The sequence below is a fragment of the Halichoerus grypus genome, chromosome 14 (assembly GCF_964656455.1).
Source record: "Halichoerus grypus chromosome 14, mHalGry1.hap1.1, whole genome shotgun sequence".
Classification (NCBI taxonomy): Eukaryota; Metazoa; Chordata; class Mammalia; order Carnivora; family Phocidae; genus Halichoerus; species Halichoerus grypus.
In genome coordinates this window covers 43,064,069-43,083,469 of record NC_135725.1, presented here as the reverse complement: position 1 = coordinate 43,083,469, position 19,401 = coordinate 43,064,069, and the positions used below count along the sequence as shown (strand labels likewise).

The 19,401-nt window shown below is 39.0% G+C and overlaps 1 protein-coding gene across 11 annotated transcripts in view; it reads left to right on the top strand.

Moving 5' to 3' along the window:
• Window positions 1-19,401, top strand: part of BNC2 (basonuclin zinc finger protein 2) — a 429,802-nt gene that overhangs the window by 337,741 nt on the left and 72,660 nt on the right. The window contains exon 1 of one of the 11 annotated variants that reach the window (XM_036124365.2): window positions 17,956-18,026. The exons of the other annotated variants lie outside the window; for them this stretch is intronic. The gene's annotated coding sequence lies outside the window, so the exon portion shown is untranslated. Of the gene's footprint in view, window positions 1-17,955; window positions 18,027-19,401 lie in introns of those variants that run through there. 11 annotated transcript variants of the gene reach the window in all.

The following is a 19,401-nucleotide window of genomic DNA, read 5'->3' as shown; positions in this document are numbered from 1 at the left end:
CTTCAAGGTGGAAGAACCCAAGCGTCTTCCAGAGGTGATATTTTTGGGGTGGGGATGAATGGTCCAGGGTGATTGTTATACTCTTGGCTCAAGATCCCACTAAGATTTCACACATGGGAAATGCTTCCTCATGGGCCTCCTGGAACTCACATGCATGAACAGATTTACCTGGAAGGGAAAGGAACTGACTTCATCCTGTAGATTATAGCAGCCACAGTCTATGGATGTCTGTCCTTTAGACTTCCTCAAGAAGGATTCTTGAAGATAATTTATTTCTTGGATTTTTGTCTCAGGGATTTGTAACATCAGCCCCTCCCTTATCTCATGGATATGGTCATCTCACCTCTTCTGAGATGAGAGTCCTCTTCCTACCTGGAAGGACACTAGGCACAGTCTTTGGTATTATGTATCCAAGTCTAATTCTGTCTCTTCCCAGATGTATGAATTTGAACAAAATTACTTACTATCAATGAACCTCTTTTCCCTTCTGTAAAATATAGATGATATGTCTATCTTACAGGGTTGCAAAAAACAAAAAAATGAAGCTAATGGTAGCTGAGTGCCTGGCACAAAGTAAGAACTCTGGAAGTGGCAACCACTGTTGGCACTGTTGTTAAGAACCATGGCAGCCTGGGGGAGCCTTCTGATCTGTTGTCTTTATGGTTGCTTGGTTAGCAGCAAGCCGCAATCGACCTAGAATGTGGTGCCTCTTGAGGCTAGCTGCTTCCATTAGCGCTCATTAGACTCCCAAAGCCAGAAACTCTCTGAGATGTAGCGTTGCCCATGCCTGTCCAAAGAGACACTTCTCTTCTTTGAATCCCTACATCCTAAAAGGAAGTTATCTCCTAAGTCTGCTATCAAGGATGATTTGCAGCAAAAGTTCCAACCTACTAGAAAGGGCTGTCTTTTGAGACTACACTGGAATCTTCAGAGTCCTTGTCTCTTGCCTTTTGATTGCTTCAACTGGGACTTTGCCTCAGAATCAGTCCCCTGATAACTATCCTTCCCTTGCTGGTTACATAATGTGCTGGGATTTATTATGCAAATGAAGGTCACACCTCTGAGAGACTAAGAGACCCTAGTCACTACTCTCTATTGCAATTTAATGGCAATTAAATTGAGAGAGAGGGCAGCAAAGGAAGCATTCATCCCTATTTAAAAGAAATTGGGCAGAGCTCTTGCTTGTGTCTCTTTAATCTGACAACTCTGGCAAGCATGTCTTCTTAACACAAGGACATGCTAGTAATGCATCTGGGGTTTTTCTTGTTTGGCCCATCAAGCTATGTGATAGAGACATTTGTTTTCTAGTTTTATCAAAATACGTGACTTCTTCACTGTTTTATCTTAAGTCTCGTGTAACAGATTTTAAGAGAATAAGATGAATAGTAGTAAAGTGGGGCATTTCCTTCATGCAGAAGAGGTTGTTTTCTGTTTTTTATTGTAATAGTTTTATAAAGAATTCAAACTACACAGAAGTCTATATAGTCGACAATGAATATACTATACTCTTCTATCGCTCTTCCTTCCCAAGTTTCACTCTTGTGAAGTAATTAGTGGGCCCTAATAACCAGTTTGTTGGTGTTCCTTTCAGACCAGTCCAGCTTTTAAAAGGATTTGGTAGAAATCCTGGCATGAGATATTTATCCCAGAAGCTATTTTGAATCGGTCTCAATCAATGATTGAGAATTATGCAATTATTTAATACATTGATCAGCTTAGAAAGCTTAGTACTTACTGTGTGACTCCTCCATCCCCTTTTTAGATCAAAATTTATATGGTTACATTAAGCCTATACTTCACTTTGTTTAAGACGAAATAAGTGACATTTTTTTTGTCTCCTCTAAGCTTTGGAGGAAGGAAGTAAACTAATGCCTTTAAACTACTACAAATAAAAATAAAGTCTATTTTCCATCACAGAACATCAGGTCAGGTGCATACATTTACTTAAGTCTTGTGGAGGTTTTTGGGCGTTTTGGTGCGCCATTAAAATTAATTTGTCAGTATAAATTTTAGCATATAGGATTTCGTTTCCCTTCTCTCTCCCTTTCTTTCTGGCAAGGAGTACAATTGAAAACACATACTTGTGATTAGAATTGGACTAAAATTTCTGGCAGAGCTATACTTAATATATCACAAAACTTTAATATAATAAGGTAAATATTGCAGTAAATGCCAGTATTTCAGTGTATATTAGCATATCCTTGCCTTTCATTGTGCTGAGATTGACTAACATTTAATTGCCTTGCCTACATTATAAAAGGAAAGAAATTACCTTATAGGGGTATGCAGACTCCTGAGGTTTCTCAGCTGTGAGTCCAGCCAAGTTGCCCTCCTCCAACCAGCTACTTCACTCCTTAACACACAGATCCTTATACACCACAGTAAATAACCCTCAGTAAATTTGAATCTTATCTCAATCTAAAGACACCACCATCATTATGGGGGAATGTTGTTAGTCTGCAAAACCTCAGTCAGTTTAGAACAACAGAGCAGTATCCAAACTTTTTGGCTTTGTCTGGATATTGTTACAACATGTGATGCCGCTGCATTCCTGGGTGCCATTTATAGAGTGATTTCTTAAACATCGGTCGTGTCACAGTGCAACTGACCAGTTTAAAGCAGTTTTGCGATTTTTCCTCAGAATCAAAGAAATCAAAACCATCTCATTATCATTTACTTTACTGAGAATTAGAATTACCTGACTCTTTTACTACATTTGAAATTTGAAAGATGCTTTTTCTCCTGACAAATTAAGCATTTTATTTATTTATTTTTTTAAAGATTTTATTTATTTATTTGACAGAGAGACAGCAAGAGAGGGAACACAAGCAGGGGGAGTGGGAGAGGGAGAAGCAGGCTTCCCGCCGAGCAGGGAGCCCGATGCGGGGCTCGATCCCAGGACCCTGGGGTCATGACCTGAGCCAAAGGCAGACACTTAACGACTGAGCCACGGAGGCGCCCCAAAATTAAGCATTTTAAAACTATCTGGGTGAAAACAATTTTTTATTTTTTCACTTCTTTATTAAAGTGGAATGATACAGTCTTAATATGAGAATTTTCAAATTACTTTGGGTTTTAGGATTAAAAAGGAAAAAGTAGCACACTTAATTGACTGATCTTGTTTTTGTATGCTTCTTTGTATATTAAGACAGTGTATACTAGAAGGAACTGGCTGCTGGATAAAAATAAAGAATCTTTGAGTTTGCACCTTGTATCCTGGGGTATGTGGGATGCCCAGATATGTAATATGGGCGTTGATGATAAGTAATATTTATCTCTGTTTATGTAGGAAGACCTCATGAGTTATATTCAGACTTGCGAAATTGTTATTCGTTGTAAACTCTCTTCTTTAAAGGACAGGATTAGTGTGTTTCAATTTTTTTAAGTTCCCCGTAATCTTTGGAGCATCTAAGCATTTGACTTGCAAAAGCACCTCACAGTACAGATACCCAACGCATCACAAGGACATTGCTCACACCAGCCCTGTCTTGGTAGGATTAAAAAAAAAAAAATACACAAAGAAAATGCATGTTAATATTGCTGAATATTCATTAGAACCCTGTGGCCTGGGGCTGGAAGCACAGTGAGGCTGTGTGTTTACCAGGCCACCCGAAAGGCAAGAGGGCATAAGGCACTTATAAACAGTGGCGCGGCACAAGCAGTGTTGTCTTTGAAAAGTTTTCATTTTCCCTTGAATCAGCTACAGTCTCTTACTTAAGGTCACTGCAGTTTGCAATCTTTGGCAGAAGGCTTCTTCCTTTTTTGGTAGTGGCAGTCTGACTTTTTTTTTTCCCTTTTGGAAGTGTTTTCCTCTCAAACTGCCATTATCTTCCAAACCTGTTTCATGTTATCATTGTCAGATGCCTCTTCTCTGAGTTTCTTAGAACAAAATGTGATGAGATATATATATGTATATATATATGAATTTTTTTAAAGCATGGAATTGAAAGTCATATGGTTATGATTTGAGAATGTCAAGCTTGATTTTTTTTTCAGAGTCTAAAAAAAAATTACCTTTTTCTCTGGGCAGTGAACTCGCTGCAGAGACATCAAAGAGAATGTGTACTGGATCAAGGTGATTTTTTTTTGACCACATCATTGCCAGCTGTGGTGTTTATGATTAGAGGCAGGCGTTCCAGACACCTCCGAGTCCTCACTAAGCGTCAGATCTTTAACAGGATCCATCCCAACTGAGTGACACTAAACAGACAGCCAGAGGGGAGTTGGTGGGATAGAAGAGGGAAGGGGTGGGGGCAAGGGAAGCTTTGGTGCCTGGTGCACTCACCAGCCAAGCTATAGAACAGGCTCTGCTAATGCCAGGCTGCAGGCTACCCAGAGGCCCCTTAGCAGCCTTTCAGCGCAGCTTTCATTAGCCAAGGGGATGACTAGAGCCCAGCAAACACAGTCATTGATCCTCTCTCATTGGGCGCAGGGATGTGCAGTGTTCAGGTCACAGCCCAGTCGGCTTTGAAGCAGCTCCATTCCACACTGCTGACAGCCACAGATTGCTGGCTTCCAGCTAGCACAGTTCCCTCTCGGATCTGCATGCTCTGCTCCATGCAGCTAACTACATTGAATTCCCTCTGGATGTTGCTTCCACTTGTAATATTAACACCTGTTTACTGGTCCTATTGACATAAGAATTCTGCAAATAGCCAACAGTACTGATAGCAGCGCATGAAAGTGAGTTCTCTTTCCCACCTCCTGTTCTCTGGGTCAGTGTAAACCCCCGGGCAGTTTTGCTAGGTTCAAAAACCAGAACATGCTGCTGGAACCAGGAATAAATGCAATAGGTTTGGAGTTGAATATCTGGGAGTTATTAATTGCAAGATGATAAAGCCTTTTCCGGTGATTGCCATTAACGACAGTAAAGAAAGAAGTGGCTTGACTGAAAACTACTGACTTATTTTTCAATGTGAAAGGTGTTTTTTTAATTTCCAGAAGTGTCAGAAGATGCATCATTTGCTAACAGATCCTTGTGGCTATAGAAATTAAATAAGACATTTTAGGAAAAAATGTTATTGCAACAATTAAAAAGTAAAGCAAGCAACCTTGCTTGCCTATTGGTGAGAGGGCAGTGAGATTCATATGTTGACACAAAATATCCAAAAGATAGAGAGGAAAAGAAGTTTATGAATTTGATTTCAAGGAGGGTACAGATAATAGATTTCTAATGCAGAGCTGCTTTTAAGAACTGTTCCTTGATTACCAATTACTTTTTCTTTTTAAAGCATTATCTAAGCAACTAGGCTTAGTGTATAATTGGGACTCACATCCTAGTGGGTACAGGTTTCCATTCAAGAACTCTGATATCCTACTGTCATGTTACAGCAGAAAGCGGCAGGAGTTGTCCACATGTGTAGGTGATTCCTGTTTACCTTGCTAATAATATCTTTGGTAATGTTCTTGAAAGAGTATTAGTTTTGGATCTTCACAGACGCTAATTCGTTATTTCATATGGTGCAAGCACCAGCGTAAGTTGGAATAATAGCCTAACATTTTGAACACCTTGAGTCTGATAATCCTTATGAAGTTTTCCTTCAGAAACTCTTAGGGCTTTGTTCTTAGTATTTTACCTGTAGTTCTAATCACTGACCATCATTATTGCCCTTCTCTCTTCTGAGTGGCCCGACAGCCCTCAATATGCTATCCTTTTCAGCAACTGACTCTTGTACAACTCTGAAGAGAATTAGCATCTTTGAAAGAAGATGCTAGTTTTATTCCTGGTCCTGTTCTCTTTGTTTCATCATACTTGAGAAATCTCTTGATTATTAGGAACCTTTTAAGTCTTAGACCTTCCTCTTTATAAACGTTATTTCCTTTAATGAAACTGTAGAATTTTAAGGGGAAAACAATAACAACCAAATCATATTCTATACCATTTATTTGTACAAGCACCTTATGTCTTCGTTCAACTTGTTTTTTAAAGGTTTATCTTCTATGAAGAAAGTTAATTATGATTTTTGCTAGTGCTACTCTTCCTAGACAGATATACTCACTAATTAATGTTTAGGATGTTTTCTTTCTTTGACTAAAACATGTGTTTTCATATACAATTATTTGTAATAGTTTTTTATAGAATCCATTAAAACATCAAAGTTTTATAGCTTACTTAATAAAACTATGCAGTTGTCCATGTACTAACATTGCAAGTAAGTGTGTAAAGTAGAACAACAAAGTAGTTTTATTTGATGCTTCTTTTTCATCATGCAACAAGTTAGTTCAATCAGTTGTTTATTTAATTACATTGTTGCCCAGCTTCTATTTTATTGTTTTATTGACCTTTAATAGTCTTCAGATCTGCTCTGTGTCAGCATTATCCCATTTCACAGGTTTTGCAACAGAGGTAGAAAAGGGATCTCATTAGTTTGATTGTGAGTTTTTGGCTTGAGGATTATTATTACTCAGGATGTTTTAGTGTCCTTAGTCACAACAACTTTTTAAACTGGTCAGAATTTTATTCACATGTGGAAGCAGGATAGTTTAAAAAGTTCTCCGTTCTGTTTGAGAGCATGAAGGGTTACATCAACAATTCAATGTTCAGGCATCCTTTCAAGTATTTAATTTTCCCACCACTTTGAGGAAGGAAAAAATGTCTAAATTTGAGGAAGATAATGTTTATCAAGTTTTCTTCAAGAAATGAGGTGTGTGTGTGTGTGTGTGTGTGTGTGTGTAGGTAAGTAGGTAGATGAATAGATTAATTAATTTAAATAAAAGTAGAGTCCACATTAATCTTTTATTTTGTGAATATTTGTACTAGCATCATAAATAGCATCAAACAATGAAATTTTTGCAGGGAGCACTGTTGATGGAATTTTAAATGAATGATTTAGCAGGTTATTGGCTAACATAGACACACAAGTACACAAATACTTTAAAGTGATTCCTTTGTGCTTTTTTTCAGTGAAATAATGTTATTTTGAGTAATGTGGGAAGAAATATGTTTGTTTGCTTTAGCAGCAGAAAGACTTGATTTTTCTGCTACCAGAGTTAGATGAAGAGTAAATTTAGTGATCCATTAGCATTTCTGAGAAAGTGTTTACATTAAATAAAAGTGCTGTTAGCTCCTACTTTTGCCCTTGCTTCTCTCTGCCTTTGGTAGAGCAAATGGGTTTTTCCTGACAGCCCCCAGGTATAGGTCTGAAAAACTCTTTTAATGAGACCTTCAAACTTGGGGTTATCTGGAGGGAAATATGGTACTTTTTGTTCTTGTAAAATCCCACAACCACTACCCAAATTAAGGACAAAGTGAAACTTACTAGCTCCATGAAATTTGCAGTTCTGTCAGTTTATCACCCAATACGACCTCTGGCAGTAAATCACCTTGAAGATTTCATCCATCACCCATTGATAAAACTTGATAACATCTGTTGGCCAATTTATTCCCCTGGAATTTCCTCTCCATCTTCCCCAGCCTGTAACGTGGATAGTTTGAAGAGGAGGAAATGATTCAAAAATCTGTGAAGACTTAAACACCTATTGATTTCCAGCGGGGGAAAAAGAAATTAACCAAGTTTTACACCTTGTATTTGAAGAGCTGGTGCAAACGTATACAATACATGTAGCTCTGTTGGGACACAGTGAATTTCCCTGGCTTTGTGGCATGATTACATCAAACTTAAGAGTAAGTGAAAGAAGAGTATACAGAAACGGAGATCAGAGACATCTGGGAAAAGTTGTTCCAGCATCTGGTAGCTGTGCGTCCTGCCTTATTTCCTAGTATCATCACACAGGGCTGTTGCGAGGATCTCTCTGCTGTCCTTTCCTAACCAAATAGGAGTCTTACCTTTTAGTAGCTGTTGTACACCTCTGGGAAAATCACTGGCTAGGTAGAAAGGAAACCAGATGAAGGCCTAGCAGGAGGCTCTCCACCCAATGAGAAAGTTGGACATTTTCTCTTCTGTAAAGATGATTGATGACCTGTGGATAAAAAAACAGTGGGCTCGGAGGCCAGCTTCTCTAAGGCAGCTTGAGTGGATGTGTGGCGAGTGCTTCCTTGATTAGCAGAGGTCTCCCTGACCTTGGCAGTGTGTTTGGCTCATAGTCTTGCAGGGATGAATTGTTCCTGAACAGTTCCTCCAACATCTGAGGTACAAACAGGTCTTTGTAGTCATTTGTTAGACACCGGAGGAAAAAAATGGCCTCACCCTCTTAAGGCCTGAAAACAGACCTGAATATTTTAAAATACTGCATACACAAATTTGTTTTTAATTCAGAACCCAAAATCTGGACTGTAAGAAAAGTGCCAACTGATCCTTATAAAAACTCAGCCAGATCACCTCTTTCTTAGAAATGCGGAAAAGACCTCTTCATATTCCTTCTTTAGTTGATAAGTGGTATTATAATTTTGAGCTTTGGGGTTCATTTAAAATAGCCGGTAATGTTGCTTTTCTTTGGACCGGTAACAGATTTCTGGCTTTCCTGAATAGAAATTTGACAGGTTTTAGACCCTCATGCTTTAGTATGGAAGCTAAAAAGATCTACAGCAGCACACAGAATACCTCTTTACCCAGGATAGTGTTTTTGACTTACTCTCATTTTAAATTAAGAGTCTAATTCTGTTCTTTTTATGATATCATCCTGGTTTTCAGTAACTGATGGATATCCACAAAGGAGTCTATTGTTCCATTTTAGAAAATTTTGGAGGTGGTATGGATTCCTACCAGTGTTGTCAGTGGGATTTATCAAGTAACTTATGTGTGTGCAAGGCCCTTGCTACTGAAGATTAGAGACATTCATGGGTTCCCTATCCTCAAGGTCCACAGAGCAGCTCTCCTGGGGTGAAATGGTTGTAGTACACTTGGCAACATTTACGTACCAATAAGTAGATATTTATGTGTTAGAATTTGAGGACTTAAGTGTACAAGTGGTTTGTAGCAAAAGATACCAGGCCAGGTAGCTTCCCAGGGGCGGTGTAACTTGTGCTGATATTAAAGGTGCTAATAGGGGGTGATCGGGAAAGGTGAGGTGGGCAATCTAGGTGAGGGCATTTAAGATGAGCAAAGCTTGTGGGGCTCCTGGCTGGCTCAGTCAGTATAGCATATGACTTTTGATCTCAGGGTCATGAGTTTGAGCCCCACATTGGGCATAGAGATTACTTTAAAAAAGTAAAAAATAAAATAATATGTGCAAAGCTTATACAGATCAGAGAAGTAGACTCATGAGCAGAAGGCAGAATATCCTAGATGGAGGAAAAGCTGATTGTTGAGAAATGATTTTGCATGGGGGGAAGTTCGTGTAATATGTAAAGAGTTTGTGTTTAGGCCTTGGGGCAGTAAAGAACCAATAGGAGTTTTGAGCTGTAGAATGATACGATGAAAATTTCACAGCAGGAGACTTATTCTAGTAATAATGTGTTAAATAAATTAAGGTGTGAAGAAGTTGGAGGAATTCAGTCATCCAGACCAACGCATACATGGCAGAAATAAAATAGAATGGTTAGTGATTTAAAAGACTTACAGTGAGAGAATCTTCAAGAATTCTGTTGTTTTGTACCAAGTGTTAATGGCAAGAGATATAAAAACTGCATCTCTTTTTTGCTTTGTGTTATTCATTGCAAAATGTTAGTGATTTAGTTTACAGTTGCCCACGTATGTGGCAGGAGTCTTACGTAACTAAAGCCTATTTAAGAGTCGACTGATCTGTTGGAGAAATGTCCATGGTGGTCAAGTCCAGGATGTCTTTCACCAGAAATGGTAAGGACGTACTGAGCAGAAAGAGAAGTAAGTCTTCTGTTAGATTTTAGACCTGAATTTAAACATTTGTGAATATGCTGAACTGTGGTCAAAGAAGCAATGCAGTCTTTGGGGATAGTAATGAAATCTTGTATACTAGCTAGAACACTAAATTCTTCAGCATCAGAGAAACCAAATCTTGCTTATGTTGATATGTTCTGTGCTTAGGAAAATGCCTGCGATGTAATCGATACTCGGAGACTAGAAACATCCATAGAACTTGCATTCTCATTGATAGTGAAGTGTTATAATAAGGAAGCATCGCTGTGTGTTATTGTTAGAAGTGTGACTCTGCTTTGGAAAGCTCTTGTTAAGCCTCTCTGAGCAAATAGGAAGATATCCTCAGTTGTCTGTGGAGTTACACTAATGCTATGTAATTAAGGTCCATTTATTCATCCAGTAAATGTTTATAGTGGGCCTACTATAAGCGAGTTGTTGAATAGGAAGCATACAAGAAGGAAACAAGTTCTCTGCCCTCAAAAGCTTGTAGACGAGAGGGAGAGATGAGATATCTCCATAAGTCACTGCAATACTAGGTACAGAAAACTCACTACAATATGGGATGTCTGGATATAAAATGCTATGGAAGTTCTTAAAAGATGAAAAGGTTTTTTCCATCCCAGAAGGTAAAGAGAGCTTCCTAGAGGAGTTTACTTTTTTCTAATCTACTCCTGAGTAGAGTAGGTAGGATTTCAATTTGCCAAATGGCACAGGGACAGAAAATCATGCATGCCTAGGAAACAGCAAGTAGTTAGTTTGGCTTGAACGCAGGATTAAGAATAGTCTTAGGAAAGAAGCTAGTTCTGTCCAGGGCTTTCCCTGATAAATGATGATTATCCTCCTGAAGGTCTTTTGAGGTCTCATCCAGGGCCTAGTGGGTGGCCTCCAGTTGTTCTCACATAAGTATTTCTGTGACTTTTTCAAAAACTTGTTATGCATGTAAGAAGTCTGAGAAATTCAGTATGAATTTTTTTTTAATTTACAGTTGACCATTAAAAAGGTAAAAACTTTTTTGCAGTTTTCATCCAAGTTTTAATGGGAAAAGTTTGTGATAGGTTTTAAAAGCTTTCGTGGACCAGTATCTGTGCCAGGTTCTTCAAATGGCTTTTCAGAGTCCACTTCTTACTAAGTCTTTGGAATAAAAGTGAAAAGAGCTACCAGAAAACTACAATTATACTGTTTATTTGGAGAAGTGTTTCTGGTTGCAGTACTCCAGAATTTTTGAAAGAAATTGTAAATGTGGTTAATGAGACTTCGTGTACCTGTGATCATCCTACAAACGTGCTAAAATGAGACCGTGGCCTCACAGCTTAGGAGACTGATTCTTCTGCTCGGAGTGTTAAGATTATTATGGATGCTGAAATGATTTCGGATGACCTCACTGACGTTCTTGGCGTTGTGTTTGAGAGGTGAATTTAGGGGAGGAAGTATGGAAGTTTTTTTTGGTCTATAATGTAACTGTTACTGATATGAGACTTAAAGCTCTCTGATTCTCTTTTTAAATGTTGTCTCTGTGAACTTATAACACTGTTTTCTTTCAGAACAGCTTTAGTGTTTCAAGCTTAAAATCTTCTCTCTTTCAATCCTGTCTGCATCTTCATCTCCCCCCCCCAACCCCCCCTCCAAGCACCGTTTTCTGTAGATCTTGGTTGCCTCTGACTCCCAAGAGTTAAGACAGTGTAGCTTCTATAAATCAGGAGACAGCTTCATTATCAGAGTTATGTGTTTTCACCTTAATAGATAGCCAGTCCTGGTGTTGGTGCCAGGCCCTGCCTTATCATGTAACCATCAGCACTGCATACTGGAATGTTCTTTGTTTGGATTATTTACTCCTTCTATAAACAAAGATTAGAGTAAAAAATGTCAGCAGTAAGGTCCGAGCAGAGCTGAGCGTTACTAGGAGATCGCAGTAGCACGATATGGGATATGATGTGCTACTCATAGGCAAGATAGCAGTGCCTTGCTTTTTATAATTATATCTGAGTTCTGTCCTAAGGGTTTTACACATTCTTTCTCATTTAATCCTCTCATTAGCCTTCTCTAGAAGCCCTTGAAGGTTCTGTTCTTCCCATTTTGCAGATTTGGAAACCAAGAGTCAGAAACATTAAGAGTATTGCCCCAACATATATTGTAAGTAGCAGACAATTGGATTTCAAACCCAGACATTTGATTCTAGCATCATCTCTTTTACCGACTACCCTATAAAGAAGTGTCAGAGATGGTTCTTTTCTTTTTTTTTCTCTTCCTTTAACTGAAGTATAGTTGATACCCAGTGTTACATTGGTTTCATGGTACACATAATCCTAAAGCAGTTATTTCTTGAACTTCTAAGAAGTTTGATTCTCAGTAAGTTGCACAAATGATTGCTTTTCTTCTGGAACATGTTTACTTACCATTTGTCTTGGTATACATTTCCACATAGAGTGTAGGCAAAGATTCTTCATTTTGCAGATGAGGAAACTTTGACTTAGAGAAATGAGTGATGTTGCCAAGATGACATCTAATAGATGCAGGTGATGTGTTATTACTTGCAAACTTTCCTCATGGATTTTGACTTGCTTATAGGTGCTGAATATGTTTATAAGATCAGGGTATCTTCATTTCTTGACTGCAGTAAATTTGTTTTGTGATTCACTACAAGGTTGTTTTTCTTATTGGACTATATTTTCAGGATGAAACCCCTTGAACTTTATAACTATAACCATAAATATGTTTAATGGGCTTATTGGCATGTTAAAAATTGTATAGTGTTGGCACATGAAGAGGCCCACATAATTGCTAAATAATGGTACTTAAGATATTTATAAAGGTGCTATTGATTTGTAGTTTGTATATCCATATATATTTATAACATTCTGGTGACAAATAAAAAGTTGAATAAATAATGTCATGTCTATAGATATCAATGATAGTAAAAAGTTGCCAGGTATAATTAGAGATGCTTTATTTAAGTCAACTCTGCCAGATTATCTTTAATCAGATTTTTTTATGAGAGGCTGCTTGACCCTACTTTCCTGTCTCTTGAATTTGTCATGTTACCATCTGATTGTGTGATGTTGACTGATACATGATTGTCCTTCCCCTCCCCCACCTCCTTTGTGCTCATATATTTTGTGTCTCTGATTTTAAAAGGTCCCTTAGAAAAACAAACAGGAGCAAAAGTGCTTAGACAGATCTGCTAGAGCATCTATTAGCGGCATAGAGTCATTTATTCCTTCCCTTGAGCATATTCGTGGTATAGTATTTGAAGCAAGGCCCCGGAGAAGAATATTGTGCTTCCTTTTTTGACCCTTAAAATGTCCTCATTCCTAACCATACCAGTTCTGCTTCAAAAAGATATTTGTTGTAATGTTTTGGGATAAAAATAGGAGATAAGTCATATATGTTACATTTTCAGTTTGTTTTTTTTTTTACATTTCTTGCCTTTTCTATTCTTCTTTCATATACTCTCTATAGGAAACTGTGCACAATTCCACTTCTTCATACTGATATTATCTTGGGGCAAGAAATAATCCCTTTAACTGTCAAGGCAGGAACTTTCACCTATGCTTTTGGAAAGTCTTATTGGTAAGGTGAAAATTCCCAACCCTGTAAGTCTGGAGTGAAGTAGAATATGTTTGCTATAGCTCTTACTTTGGTTTGCTTCATGAGGCCACATGAAACCACCTTCTGATATTTATGCATTTGTTTTACCCTCTATGGGATTAACCCCATCCCATCATCAACTGAGAGCCTGGAATACCAATTTACAGTCTTTCCTTTCCTTTCTATTACTGCTAATAGAAATCCTATAAAATGGAGCAGCATTGTGTTTTTATGGAAAATATGGCTTTCATGCAATTCTGACTAAGGTTTTTGTCCAGTTTTCCTGCTTGATTCTGTGACCTCTTCACACTGTGGAGGACCTTGTTTCCAAATACTAGCAGACACAAAGTAAATGCCAGAATGATATTCTTCAAGTGAATTCTTCAGTCCAATGAAGAATAAGAGCAGAAAAAGAGTGGGAAAATTTGTCTAAACCAGTATTCCCAAGGGTGTTCCACAAAGCATTTTTTCTATGGGATGTTAAGTGTTGGTAGAAGGTCAGATGAGTTTGAGAAAGCCTGGGTGAAAAAATGTTAACCCAAATATTTGGTAAAAATTTTTCAGAACCTTTTAATATAAAAATAAGCGTTGTGTATCTCCTTCTTTCCCTCCTTCCACCCCCCAAAAGAACCATAGAATATGTTACATTTCCCAAACTTATTTGCCAGGAAGACTTTTTCCTGGGATTAGCAGTTTATAAAGTACATTTTAGGAAATGTAAAGTCAAACAACGCCCTTGCAAATAAAAAATGCATTTTAAATATGCGAGAAAATGGCAAAGTGTCTTGATAGTCCTCAGATTTACTCACTTTTTCTCTGTTCTTAAGCAATTTAGCTGGTACAATTCAGCTGTAGTTTTCTGTGGGTATCTGCAACAGTCCACAAGAGTTCTGACCACCCTCCAGAGGTAAGAGCAACACAGACCTGAGTCTCTTGACCTTCCTTTGAGAGTTGGTTATATTCGGCACACAGAAAGGGTCATAAACTAACTTAGCCTTTACCCCACTCCTAAGGCGATAGAATCAAGGTTTCCATCAAACCAATTGTGGAGAGGGAGTTTATAGGGCCCCTATTCATGTAGATTTTGTGTGCACCCCAAGACAAGGGAACTCCAGAGAAATACTGTTAGTTCCTATGGATATTGGGATTTAGTTTTAAAAGCAGGGATTGGGCACTATGAGAGCAAATTTTTACTTCATTTTAATCAAGCCATTTAACTTCTACTCACCATCTGTACACCTGACCATCTATCCATCCATTCATTGAATGGTTGTGAGGGTAAAATGTGTGAAAAGTGTTGACAGTTAGAAACTTTAAGAGCATTACATAAAAAAGCATGATATCGTATCAGTCAAAAGATGTGTTGAGGAATGGTTTTCATCACTGACTCATGAAGTAAATTATTTCCCTTGTTCCACAAGATTTTTGGTGAAAAGAATAAGCCTTACCCATTTATGTGAATAATAAAGACTTCCTTAAGCTGAATGTTTAGAAAGCTAATTAGATTTCTCCCTACCCCCCTCACACACACACACACACACACACACACACACACACACACACACACACACAGAGGAAAGAACATACTATAGAATGATGAAGCAAGCATTATAAAGAACTTATACCATTCTAAGTATATGTTTGCTCATTTTATCCCCCAAACAGCTCTATGTACTAAGTATGATTGCTAACTTTATTCCACAGATGAGGAAACTGAGATCATTTGAGTAACTTGCCCAAGGTCACACAGCTAGTAAGTGACGGAACTGGGATTTGAATCAAGATGGGTTTAGCTCTGGAGTCCATGTTTTAACCACTATCTTCTACCGCCTTGGTGAATTATACGGGGATGCTGGAAGAGATACAACCTTGTAGAAATGGATTCACATTCTGATGGTCAGTTAACTGATGTAAGATACTGGACAAACCATTAACTGCCTGTCTCATTCTTGTGAACATATTTTGTTAGGTATAAAGTGTTGGTGTGACCTTAAACAAAAGTGACAGGTGTCTAGATACGCTCTTTTCAGTACCGTATTTAAAATGATTAAATGAGGAGAACTATTTTTCTCTCACTTGTGCCCCTGCCCTACCCACCCCACAAAACTAAATCCTTTGGCCACACTTTGCAAGCCTATGCAAAAGACGGTTTGACATAATGCCGACCTGCATTTGTGACTGGTTGGGCAAGGGCAAAACAGACTCTTAATTGTTCAGTCAGACATAAAGTACGTATTTTGAATGCAAGATTTTTTTCATTCTAGATACTATTTGAATTATCTCCTTTGGGTGTGAACCCTGGAAAATCACAGGAAAAATAATGCTATTCTTGCCATCTGTGAGCTTTCATTTTACTATGGAGACAAGTTCTATACATTTAGAAATTTAAAAGGGTAGCTTGTTAAACAAGAATGCAAGAGGTGGCAAAAAGTCAGGTGTATTGGATGCTCATTAAATGCCCTGGATCTGGGGACAAACAGGGTTACTGAGGATGGGAGGAAGCTTAATGAGGCACAGGAGAGTTGAGTTGAGTTTTGGTGGACAAGTGGGATTCTGAATGGCAAAGAGTATTCTTGGGGAGGGGCAAGGAAAGAAGGAATATGGTGAAAAGGCAGGTATAAAGTCAGCATGAATGTAGTCAGAGATGCACTCCAGCCAGCAGGCTGGTCTGGAGGGCTTGTGGAGAGAAGGAATAGAAGAGCTGGGGGCAGCCAGCTGCAGGGCTTAAGTGCTGTGAGTTTGTGCATACGCAGCTACAAAATGTGTTCTTCGTGTTTTAGGTAGTCTGGTCATACTGAGGTTTTAAAGTAGAGGAATGGCATTCAGAACACTGAATTCTGAGGACAGAATAGCAGTTGGTATTGGTATGATAGTATATGATAGAGGATAGATTAGAGGTCGAAGATATTGTAGGCAGAATAACCAATTAGAAGGCTATTTAAAGTTTCATGGAGGAACTGCATTTAATGGTAGAGCAAATAGAAAGAGAAGGATGTGTTTGAGATATGTCAGAGGAACAATTTATGGAATTTCGTGTGATGTGGATTTTGGCTTCGGTCATGAGCTCAGGGTTGTGAGATCGAGTCTGAGTAGGAGTTCTGCACTCAGTGGGGAGTCTCCTTGGGGTTCTCTCTCCTCTGCCTCTCCTCCCCTCTCTTTCTCTCTCTCTCATTGTCTCTCTCTCTCGTGGGTGTGTTGCACACATGCATACTCTCTTTCTCTTTTTCTCTCAAATAAATAAATCTTCAAAAAAAAATAATACCTTGGAAGATTTATGTAAGAATTAAATGAGATAGCATGTAAACAGCTTGGCATAACGCCCAGCAAATACTCAAGAGTGCAGTAAATTTTAACTATAATTATTAGTGTACCAATTTTAAAATTTGAATTTGCCTATGTTGTGTTTTTTTTTTTTTTTTTTTAAGAACTGAACATGCCTATGTTCCTCTTATGGCATAACTAATAAGACTGTGATTAACTAATAATATCTCAAATGTGTCCAGCATCTGTAGGTTCTGTGTTGTGTTGTGTTCACATTATTTTCCCATTTGCTGTCCAGTAGCCCAGGGCAGATTGTTTGACGTTCTCTGACCAAGGAGCTCACTTACTCTGACGAGTAATAGGGAGAGGATACCAGAGTTGGGATTCGTGGTAGAGCTGAAACTAGAATCAAGTTCTGTCAGGAAAAGCATTCTTTCCCAATGCCAGGCATCATAGTTCAAGATAGGAGACAGAAGAAAACAGAAAAATCCGTAACAGCTCTTTACCCGTTCGTAGGTATGACTGGCTAAACCCTCAGCTCCTTTCAGGGGTGCGCCCTGTGTCCTGTATCATGTTAGGTGCTTGTAGCCCAGACTCTTCCCCTGGCTGATTTGTGCTTACTTCTCAGCTTACATGTCACCCAATCTAAATGACTTTCCCAATTTTTCTCTTCCCATAGCTCTTATACAGTTCTTTCATGGCATTTTTTACACTCTGTAATCCTGTGTTCATTTACCTGTTTGTTTATTTAATATCCATCTCCCCCACCAAACTCTAAGCTCTTTGAGAGCAGAGGCTATTTCTGTTCTATTATCTGGTATACTTAGCTTCCAGTACAGTTGTGTGGCATATAATAAGCAATCCATATATATGAATTTGAAAATGAACTAGTGAATTAGAAAATATGTAATACTTATGTGTCAAAGGGTATGTCAAAGGGTCTGTGCTTTTGCCAATAAAGCGGACCAGTTAACATCATTAAAATTCTCAATTCTGTACTTCCATCTTCTAAAATGGACAGAATACTAACTGCCCCCATCTACTTTGTAGAGCTCTTCTGGGGGATACATGCGATGTTGAATACCATTCTTCCCAATATCTAGAATTTGGGCCTAGGTCATAAAGAGGGCCCTTAGGGAGTTCCTCTCTCCCACGTGGAGATGGCTAGGAATCCCCTTTCTGATGCCGCAGTTCCTAAGGAGGCTGCCCAGAGCCTGCATGGAATGGCCATCCATGGAAGGACATGCTAACAACCAGCAAAGCTGAGCAGACTCCCTGAGTACCTCACCTTACCACCAGGCAGTGCAGGGCTATGGGGAGCATCCAGGTCACACCTCATCTGTGCGATTACAGGACTGTCTTCAGAAAAAGAGCACCATGCACCTTTTGACGGTGGCAGGACTGCTGAAACGCTGCTGATCTGATGATGGAAATGAAGTCCATGAGGTAGGAGATACTCACTTCAAAAGAAAACCCTCTCCAGCCCTTAGTGCTGCAAACTCTCATTCAGGGCAGCCCCTCGCTAGCTATCTGGGAACGACAGCACCAGTCTGAGGGCACATGTTTGCATAGAGTTTTCTCAGCAGTTTCTAGGATTCTCAAGGGCTTGGTAGGATTTTTTGATTGCTGAGGCAACCCCGTCCCCAGCTTTGGAAAGGATATGGATCTCTTGTTTCTGACAAGCAGAAAAAAAAAAATGCACCTGGCTCTATTGTTGCCATAAATATTTAGGTGATGAAAATTCTCTTAAATATTTAAAGAAACTGCTGAGCATAGCTTAATCATCTTATTGAGAACCTTAGATTTAAAACTTAAATGTCTGTTCTTAGGAATGAAGCAAGTTAAACTGCCTTAAAAATAAAGTGCCTCACAGTTGTATCGTAAAATCTCAACTGGCATTAAGGTAATTGTGCTTAAGTACAATTTAGGGTCCTTTTGAATGTTTATTGTAGACACCATAATGATGCTATTTTTAATAGTCCAATGCTAGTTCTAAAGAAATAAACCTATATTCTTTGTGCATGTGTCCTAAACAGAATCACTTAAGGGGAAAATGTAGTCTCTGAATACTTCACTTAAGAAAAAAGGGACAGGGCGCCTGGGTGGCTCAGTTGGTTAAGCGACTGCCTTCGGCTCAGGTCATGATCCTGGAGTCCCTGGATCGAGTCCCGCATCGGGCTCCCTGCTCGGCAGGGGGTCTGCTTCTCCCTCTGACCCTCCTCCCTCTCATGTGCTCTCTCTCATTCTCTCTCTCTCAAATAAATAAATAAAATCTTTAAAAAAAAAAAAAAAAGAAAGAAAAAAAGAAAAAAGGGACAAATTATGGGTTGTGGCATCGTTATGTTTCAAAAGAAAAGAAATGGGATCTTCTGTAGTTGAGACTCATACGGTCCAGAGTCGTGTGATCTTCCCAGAATCTCAGACCCGTTCTACCACGGCTGATCTGACTCCCATCAGTCTTCTGGGGGCTGGGATTAAATGGAGATTTTCTACCTTATGTTAAGCCTTTATGGAAATTGGAAAAAGTGCCCTTTCTGGATAGAGGCATCCAAAATCAGAGCACATGGCTTGGTCCCGGTGAACTAGACCTGAGCTAGATTCAACCCCACCTGCCACTTTGGCCGGCCCCGTGTGTGTAATACACATGTTGAACCCTCCGTCCCCAGATTTACTAGATCCAAAGCTCTAGGCAGGACACACCTGCTGCTAACAGGTGCCCTGGGAACCACATTATGTCAGATGGACAATCCTATCACTGTGGTGGTGCTTTTGAGTATGTGGTCTGTTTAAGTCTACAGTGGTCTCTTGGCCTTCAAGCCTC